The sequence below is a fragment of the Physeter macrocephalus genome, chromosome 7, assembly GCF_002837175.3.
Source record: "Physeter macrocephalus isolate SW-GA chromosome 7, ASM283717v5, whole genome shotgun sequence".
NCBI lineage: Eukaryota > Metazoa > Chordata > Mammalia > Artiodactyla > Physeteridae > Physeter > Physeter macrocephalus.
In genome coordinates, this window is record NC_041220.1 from 48500728 (window position 1) to 48510410 (window position 9683).

Sequence of the window (9683 nt, forward strand, 5' to 3'; positions counted from 1 at the left end):
TCAGTGGGCAGACTCTCAACCACTGCGCCACCAGGAAAGCCCTCCTCTATACTTTTTAACAAGGGTTTTATTATACTGACTTTTACTGTGTGCTGTTTGAAATCCACTTTGGAAATAGATGCAAGAGTTATTTATTTACATTTAAGTAATTACTTTTAAAATTCTGATTCTCTCATACCAAAGGTGTCTAGAAAATAGTTTTGTTGTTGTTGTTTTATGTTTTTTTCCTCTGCTTCGTTGTTTCCTGTAACCATATATTCAAGTCTTCTGTTTCATATACTACCAGTACAAAAGAAATATTAAAAATATTTCCGGGTTTCCCTGGTGGCGCAGCGGTTGAGAGTCCACCTGCCGATGCAGGGTGCGCGGGTTCATGCCCCGGTCCGGGAAGATCCCACATGCCGTGGAGCGGCTAGGCCCATGGGCCGTGGCCACTGGGCCTGCGTGTCCGGAGCCTGTGCTCCGCGGCGGGAGAGGCCACAGCGGTGAGAGGCCCGCGTACGGCAAAAAAAAAAAAAAAAAAAAAATTTCCGTGGCTATGAAAGAATGAGAAAATCTATTTCTGTTTTTTTTTTGTATGAACTATATGTATATTCATTGCACATTTTCTAAATTTAAAATATCTTTAGACAATGAAAAAATTACAGACAATGAAAAAATTACGGCAACACATAATCCTATTATGCAGACAGATCTTCTGTTAAAATTTCTTGCATCTCCTCCCAAATTTTTATCTATACTTACACACATGATTTAACAAAAATGGAATCATGCTATAAACCTTGTTTGAAACTGCTTTCTTAATTTGACAATACGCCATAGTCAACTTCCATGACCACAAATAATTATTTGCACTATAATTTTAATGACTTATCTTTCCTTTAATGTTCGTACCATAATATAACAATTTCCTCTTGATAAACGTATAGGTTGCTAGATTGTTTCCTCCCTTTTATTTTCCTCTACCATAAACAACTTGGAGATAAACACCCTTTGCAAACTCTTATAAGCTGATGTATATAATTATTTTCTTCAGAAAATGTATGATTCATTGGAATTAATGTTTAATATTTAAATTGCCCAAATGCTGTTCAGAGATTTGTGCCACTTAACATTTCTGTTATGAGTATGGAGGATTGCTCATTTCCATATACTCTGAGAACAAAGGATTTTGTTTAAGTTGCTGTCTGATTCAACATGACATGTAAAAACAAAATATTTCATTGTTATTTAACTTTTTTATTACCTCAAAAGTTAAACAGCATTTCTTGTAAAAAAAAAAAAAAAAAAAAAAAAAAAGAACTCTAATTTGAATGACCGTGAGGATGATGATATCAATGACTAAAATATGGAATGGGTAAGAATTTCAACTTTAGGTTAAAATTATTCTATTTTGAATACGTTAAAGGTAAGATGAGAATACGTCACTGAAGTGAAAATATTCAGCAAATGACTGATGATAACAAATGGAGCAAGGGTGAGAGATCAGAATTAGTAGTGTAGATAGAGAAATCACAGAATGATGCCTTAAAAAAGAACAAAGAATCTAAAAGAGTAGATGTACTGTTTATAAGGAATAGACACTTGTTCATGTCAGGGATGGGGAAGGAGATATACAATGAAGATACAAGTAGATATAAGTGCAAGAGGAATCTCTCCCCTCACCGCCACACAGAAAGAGCTGCATAGCTGGACTTAGCTTCTAGCCTCCTCTCCTTAGTAACTAACTCCCCCATCCTCAGATCAATTTTCTGAAACAACATGTGTAGCCCAACTAATCATCAGCCTCCCATTTTGACATCATCAGATCACCACACAGGTTACTGGCCAGCCTACAGACTGGCTGGCTTTGGGTCAAAGTCCCACCCTGATTCAATCCACCATGGCCACCAATATTAGAAGTCAGATCCTATGGTAGAGAACACAGTACACAATCATCCCTGTACAAGGTATGGCCTCAAAAATGGTGGGGGCAATTTCCTTCAGTAGAGACTGTGAGCTGACAGGAAAGAAAAATTTCTCACAATGATCTGGGTTAGCCATCGATATGTAAGAAGCACCTAGAAGGCACTGTCCGTAAGATAAATAGGAATGGTTTTTATGGACAATTTACAATGAAAAATCTTTATAAAACTATGAACAAGTTTCAGTCCCCCAGGAAGCTGAACCATAGTTACTTTCCCCCAAATCATTAGAACAGTAGTACTTCATTCAAATGCTATTCTTTAAACACCTAAACTCTATGAATAGTTCATATTTATGCTATCTACCATCATAATTGTACAAGAAATCATCTTACTGAAATCATTGGTGATATTAAGTAATATCACATTCACAATGCTTGAGACAGATCACTTGATGTTATATAGTGAAAAAACAAAATGTCATCTCACAATAGCCAAAGCACCTATAATCAATTCAAGTATAAGCATCTAATAATTTATTTTGTAACAAATGTTAAACGCAATGACTGGTCAAATAGAGTATTTTATCCTTGAACAACCTGTCACATACATTGAAAACAATTCTCTTTTGGCTAAGATCAAAACATTCTTTATCCCTAGAGATTACAGAATATAGGCATACCCTACAGAATACAGGCATTTCCTAATAAAATGTCTCTTGGTGTTTAATACTCAAACATCATAGAAAATACAAAATATCTCAGTAAGAAGTTTTTATAGTCATGTTTAATAGGGAAAATACATATGTACTTACGCACCAAAAACTCAAAAGATTTTTAACAAAACAATGTTCAAGACAGGTTCACTTATCCTCCAAATACAACTAGTAGAATGTCAGAAGCATGTGGTCTTTGAAAAAGGAGAGAGGGTCAACCGAGAGGATGTGCATCTTGGAGATGGCAAGGCTCAAAGAGGCATCATAATGTTACTATATACAAAGCAACTGTCAGTTTGGTAAGAGAGGAGAGTTTTTACATTTTACATCCCATAGCAGGATGTTACTTTATTTATTTAAAAGTTACTCTTCTTACCTATATGTAAGGCTTCTTACTGACTTCTATTACAGTTAATTATACTCAGAATTGAATGGGAATTTGGGTTGAAATACTACCACCTACTGTAACTTCATCCATTTAAAATAATAAGAAAACAAAGGAATCAAATTAATAGCACCTAACAGGCATCATGTGCCTCCTGATATAATGCACTAAGAGCAGAAAAGTCACTGTTTCCAAAAGTAATCATGTGAATCTAATTATGAGGAAACCCAAACTGAGAGGCATTGTAAAAAGTAACTGGCCTGTATTGTTCAAAAATGTCAAGGTAAGGAAAAACAGAAAAAGAGTGAGAAACTGTTGTAGATTATGGGAGACAAAAAAATAAGGCATGAAAACTAACTGCACTATGTGCTCTTATGTTGGATCCAGGATCAAAAAAAATTTTTTTATTTTGTTATAAACAACGTTAGTAGGACAACTGGCAGAATTTGGATATGGTTTCTAGATTAAATAAGATAACTGTATTAATATTAATTTCCTGATTTTGATGAGTTCTATTATGAGTACGTAAAAGAATGTTCTTACGTAACCAAATTACTCTCAAATGTTTCAGAAAATAAATATATGTAAAGACAGAGAAAAAGGAAAAGACAAAGAAAATGTAATAAAGGTTAACATTTATGGAATCTGGGTGAAGTACATACATGATTTCTTTGTGTAACTTTTGTGTAGGTTGGAAATACTTCAAAAGTTAAAGTTAAATATTTAAATAAACAAATAAAATGAGAAACCAGCTCTCATGTAGCATATTCATATAGAACATTTAATTTTCAAAAACAGAATTAGCAGGAAATCCCTGTATAGGTTATAGTGCTTTTTAAAGTTGATTCAGTTTGGTCTAAAAAGTTACCTGATTACAATCCAGCATGCCTCTTGCCACAAATCTGGGGGATTTCATCCTCCTCCTCATCATACTGCATATCTACAAAAAAACAAAAATATTCTCACTTTCAGTAAAATGCAACCAGTTAACATCTTGCTCCTATGATATGATGTAGCAGAAACATATAACTATCTCCTAAGTAAAAAACAATCCTTTTACCCCACTTTTCTAAAATTTCAATTACATTAACTGAATTGTAATGAAACAATATTCATAGGTCTATGTATACATATGTCTACGTTACACAGGTATTCTCCCAACACACTAAGAGGCTTCATGACAAAGGTTCAGTGTACATTGTGTGAATTTTAAGTATTCCATCTTCTCCAGAAAGTCCATGTAATTCTCATTAATAGCTAACTATTGATAACTAGGAACAAGGTCATAGTCCTCTGACCAACAGGCTCCTTGGAGACATTTGGGTAAGAGGGTACAGCCAGCAAAGGACTCCAATAGCTGAGCAATACCTTAAGGTGGGCTGTCTATTACAGCAACACTTCATACATGGACAGGGATAACAGGCTGTATTTTCCAAAGATGATCACAACCATATCGTCCATTTCACATGCTCCTTTATAATAATAAAAGTGGTCTTGACACTCCTACTACCAAGATATGAGAGTCTATCTTTTCTTCCCTTGAACGTGAGTGGATTTTTGACTCTCCTATAACCAAGAGAATACAGCTAAAACAATGCTACATGACTTTAGAAGCTAGGTCAGGAAAGGCAATGTGGTTCCACCTGGTTTGCTGAGACACTTTCTTCTGGAGCCCTGAGCTGCCATTAAGAAGTTCTACTACTATAAGGCTGGTATACTTGGGTGAGGAAGCCCAAACCATATGGAGAGGCCACTTACAGATGCTCTCGTCAGCAATCCTAGTCCTTGAGTTTTCCTAGGCTGGATGCCAGACATGTGAGTAAACACTCTAAGATCACCCAACCCCCAGCTGTCAACACTCAGCCTTTGAGACTTCTCAGTTCAGCCACTGACATCAGGCAGCAGACGAGCCATTCCTACTATGCTCTGTCCAAATTCCTGACCCACTGAATCCATGAACATATTAAATTAATTTTTACACAGCCAAATTTTGGGGTAGTTATGCAATAATAGGTACTTAAACAACAGGGCATTTGAAAAATTAGTGTGCACTGGTCCTACTATTAGTCTCATCTTCTTATGTAAAAGAATAAGTGTTTTGTGGAGATAAGGACGAGATGGGGGAGTAGAAGGACTTGAGCTCAACTCCTCTCACAAAAACACCAAAATCACAACTAACTGCTGAACAACCACCAACAAAAAAGATGGAAACCTACCAAAAAAGATATTCTACATCCAAAGAAAAAGAAGAAGCCACAATGAGATCGTAGGAGGGGCACTTTCACGATATAATCAATCCCATACCTGCCAGGCGGGCAACCCACAAACTGGAAAATAATTATATCACAGAGGTTCTCCCGCAGGAGTGAGAGTTCTGAGTCCCACGTCAGGCTCCCCAGCGGGGGACTGGCAACAGGAGAAGAAGCCCCCAGAGCATTTGGCTTTGAAGGTCAGCAGGGATTGAGTGCAGGATCTCCACAGGACTGGGGGAAATACAGACTCCACTCTTGGAGGGAGCACACAAGTTTTCACATGCACTGGGACCCAGGGCAAAGCAGTGACTCCACAGGAGTCTGGGCCAGATGCACCTGCAGGTCTTGGGGTGTCTCCCAGGGAGGAGGGGGCTGGCTGTGGGTCACACCAGGGGCAAGGCCACTGGTGGTAGAGGTCCCAGAGTGAGCTCTCCTGAGGTTGCCACTTTGGCACCAAGACCTGCCCCACCCGAAAGCCTACAGGCTCCAGTGCTGGGACGTCTCAGGCCAAACAATCCACAGGGTGGGAACGCAGCCCTACCCATCAGCAGACAGGCTGCCTAAAGTTGTCCTGAACCAACAGCTGCTTATAGACACACCACTGCCCACCAGAAGGATAAGACGCAGCTCCACACACCAGTGGGCAGGCACCAGTCCCTACCACCAGGAAGCCTGCACAAGCCCCTGAACCAACCTCACCCACCGGGGGCACACACCAGAAGCAAAAGGAACTACAATCCTGCAGCCTGAGGAACAGAGACCACAAACACAGAAAGTTAAGACAAAATGAGATGGCACAGAAATATGCTCCAGACAAAGAAACCACACAAAACCCAAAAAGAACTAAGTGAAGTGGAGATAGTCAACCTACCTGAAAAAGAATTCAGAGTGATGATAGCAAAGATAATCCAAAATCTCAGAAAAAGAATGGAGCTACAGACCGAGAGGATACAAGAAATGTTTAATAAAGAGCTAGAAGATTTAAAAAACAAAGACATAGAGATGAACAATACAATAGCTGAAATTAAAAATACACCAGAAGGAATCAATTGCAGAATAAACGAGACTGGAAAACAGACTGGTGGAAATCACTGTTGTGGAACAGAATAAAGAAAGAAAAATGGAAATAAATGAGGACAGTCTAAGAGACCTCTGGGACACATTAAATGCGCCAACATTTGCATCATAGGGGTCCCAGAAGGAGAGAGAGAGAAAAAGGGCCTGAGAAAATATTTGAAGAGATAATAGCCGAAAACTTCCCTAACATAGGAAAGGAGACAATCACTCAAGTCCAGGAAGTGCAGAGTTCCATACAGGATAAACCCAAGGAGGAACACTCTGAGACACACATTAATCAAACTGATAAAAATTAAAAACACAGAGAAACTGTTAAAAGCAACAAGGGAAAAGCAACAAATAACATACAAGGGAATCCCCATAAGGCTATCAGCTGTTTTTTTCCCCAGAAACTCTGCAGGCCAGAAGGGAGGGCCATGATATATTTAAAGTGATCAAAGGGGAAAAACTACAACCAAGAATGTTCTACCCAGCAAGGCTCTTGTTCAGATTTGACAGAGAAATCAAAAGCTTTACAGACAAGCAAAAGCTAACAGAATTCAGCACCACCAAACCAGCTTTACAACAAATGCTAAAGGAATTTCTCTAGATGGAAAAGAAAAGGCCACAACTAGAACCAGGAAAATTACCAATGACAAAGCTCACCAGTAAAGATAAACATACAGTAAAGGTAGGAAATCATCCACACACAAAATATGAAGTCAAAACCAGCAATCATGAGAAGAGTACAAATCCAAGATATTCGAAATGCATTTGCAATTAAGAGACCAGCAACTTAAAGCAATCATATATATAAAAAATAGAGAGAGAGACTGCCATATAAAAACCTCACAGTAACCACAAACCAAAAATCTACAATAGATACACATACAAAAAAGAAAAAGCTATAAAACACAACTCTAAACATAGTCATGGGACTTCCCTGGTGGCGCAGTGGTAAAGAATCCGCCTGCCAGTGCAAGGGAAACGAGTTTGAGCCCTGGTCGGGGAAGATCCCACATGCTGCGGAGCAACTAAGCCCATGCGCCACAACTACTGAGCGTGTGCTCTAGAGCCCACAAGACACAACTACAGAGCCTGCAAGCCACAACTACTGAAGCCTGCACAGCTACAGCCCGTGCTCCACCACAAGAGAAGCCACCGCAATGAGAAGCCTGCGCACCCCAACAGAGTAGCCCCAGTGTGCCACAACTAGACAAAGCCCACGTGCAGCAAAAAAGACCCAACGCAGCCAAAAATAAATAAATAAATAAATTTATATATTAAAAAAAAAGTCATCACATCACAAGAGAAAAGGACAAAAGGGGGAAAGACCTACAAAAACAAATCCAAAACAATTAACAAAATACATATCAATAATTACCTTAAATGTAATTGGATTAAATGCTCCAACCCAAAGACACCACTGGCTGAATGGATACAAAAACGAGACCTATATATATGTTGTCTACAAGAGGCCCACTTCAGATCTAGGGACACATACAGACTGAAAGTGAGGGGATGGAAAAAGGTATTCCATGCAAATGGAAAGTAAAAAAAAAGCTGGAGTAGCAATACTCATATCAGACAAATAATGATCAAGGGATCAATACAAGAAGGAGATATTACAATTGTAAATATATATGCACCCAACATAGGAGCACCTCAATCACACCCACCCTTCTGAAACTATTCCAAAAAACTGCAGAGGAAGGAACACTCTCAAACTCCTTCTATGAGGCCACCATCACCTGATACCAAAACCGGACAAAGATATCACAAAAAAAGAAACTTACAGGCCAATATCACTGATGAATATAGATGCAAAAATCCTCAAAAAACCAAATCCAACAATACATTAAAAGGATCATACACCATGATCAAGTGGGGTTTATCCCAGGGATGCAAGGATTTTTCAATGTCCACAAATCAATCAGTGTGATATGCCACATTACAAACTGAAGAATAAAAACCATACGATCATCTCAATAGATGAAGAAAAAGCTTCTAACAAAATTCAACACACATTTTTGATAAAAGCCTTCAGAAAGTGGGCATAGAGGGAAGCTACTTCAACATAATAAAGCCATATATGACAAACCCACAGCTAACATCACACTCAATGGTGAAAAGCTGAAAGCATTTCCTCTAAGATCAGGAACAAGACAAGGATGTCCACTCTCGCCACTTTTATTCAACATAATTTTGGAAGTCCTAGCCACCGCAATCAGGGTAGAAAAAGAAGTAACATGAATCCAAATTGGAAAAGAAGAAGTAAAACTGTCACTGTTTGCAGATGACATGATACTATACATAGAAAATCATAAAGATGATACCAGTAAACTACTAGAGCTCAAGAATGAATTCCACTACACCAGTCCCTCCCATCAGGAAACTTGCTCAAGCCTCTTAGATAGCCTCATCCACCAGAGGGCAGAGAGCAGAAGCAAGAAGAACTACAATCCTGCAGCCTGTGGAACAAAAACCACATTCACAGAAAGACAGACAAGATAAAAAGGCAGAGGGCTATGTACCAGATGATGGAACAAGATAAAACCCCAGAAAAACAACTAAATGAAGTGGAGATAAGCAACCTTCCTGAAAAAGAATTCACAATAATGATAGTGAAGATGATCCAGCAACTCGGAAAAAGAATGGAGGCAAAGATCGAGAAGATGCAAGAAATGTTTAACAAAGACCTAGAAGAACTAAAGAACAAACAGAAATTAACAATATAATAACTGAAACGAAAAATAACACTAGAAGAAATCAATAGCAGAATAACTGAGGCAGAAGAACGGATAAGCGACATGAAAGACAGAATGGTGGAATTCACTACTGCAGAACAGAATAAAGAAAAAAAGACTGAAAAGAAATGAAAACAGCCTAAGAGACCTCTGGGACAACATTAAACACAACAACATTCGCATTATAGGGGTCCCAGAAGGAGGAGAGAGAAAGGACCTGAGAGAAAATATCTGAAGAGATTACACTCAAAAACTTCCCTAACGTGGGAAAGGAAATAACCACCCAAGTCCAGGAAGCACAGAGAGTCCCATACAAGATAAACCAAGGGGGAAACATGCCGAGACATATAGTAATCAAATTGGCAAAAATTAAAAACAAAGAAAAATCATTGAAAGCAGCAAGGGAAAAACGACAAATGACATACAAGGGAACTCCCATAAGGTTAACAGCTGATTTCTCAGCAGAAACTCTACAAGCCAGAAGGAACTGGCATGACATACTTAAAGTGATGAAAGTGAAGAACCTACAACCAAGATTACTCTACCTGGCAAGGATCTCATTCAGATTCGATGGAGAAATCAAAAGCTTTACAGATAAGCAAAAGCTAAGAGAGTTCAGCACCA

At 38.5% G+C, this 9683-nt stretch overlaps 1 protein-coding gene across 1 annotated transcript in view; it reads right to left on the reverse strand.

The window, feature by feature from the left end:
• Positions 1-9683, reverse strand: part of LOC114486568 (DNA-directed RNA polymerase II subunit RPB2-like) — a 104279-nt gene that overhangs the window by 81107 nt on the left and 13489 nt on the right. The window contains exon 2 of the mRNA XM_055085954.1: positions 3873-3944. The gene's annotated coding sequence lies outside the window, so the exon portion shown is untranslated. The remainder of the gene's footprint in view (positions 1-3872; positions 3945-9683) is intronic.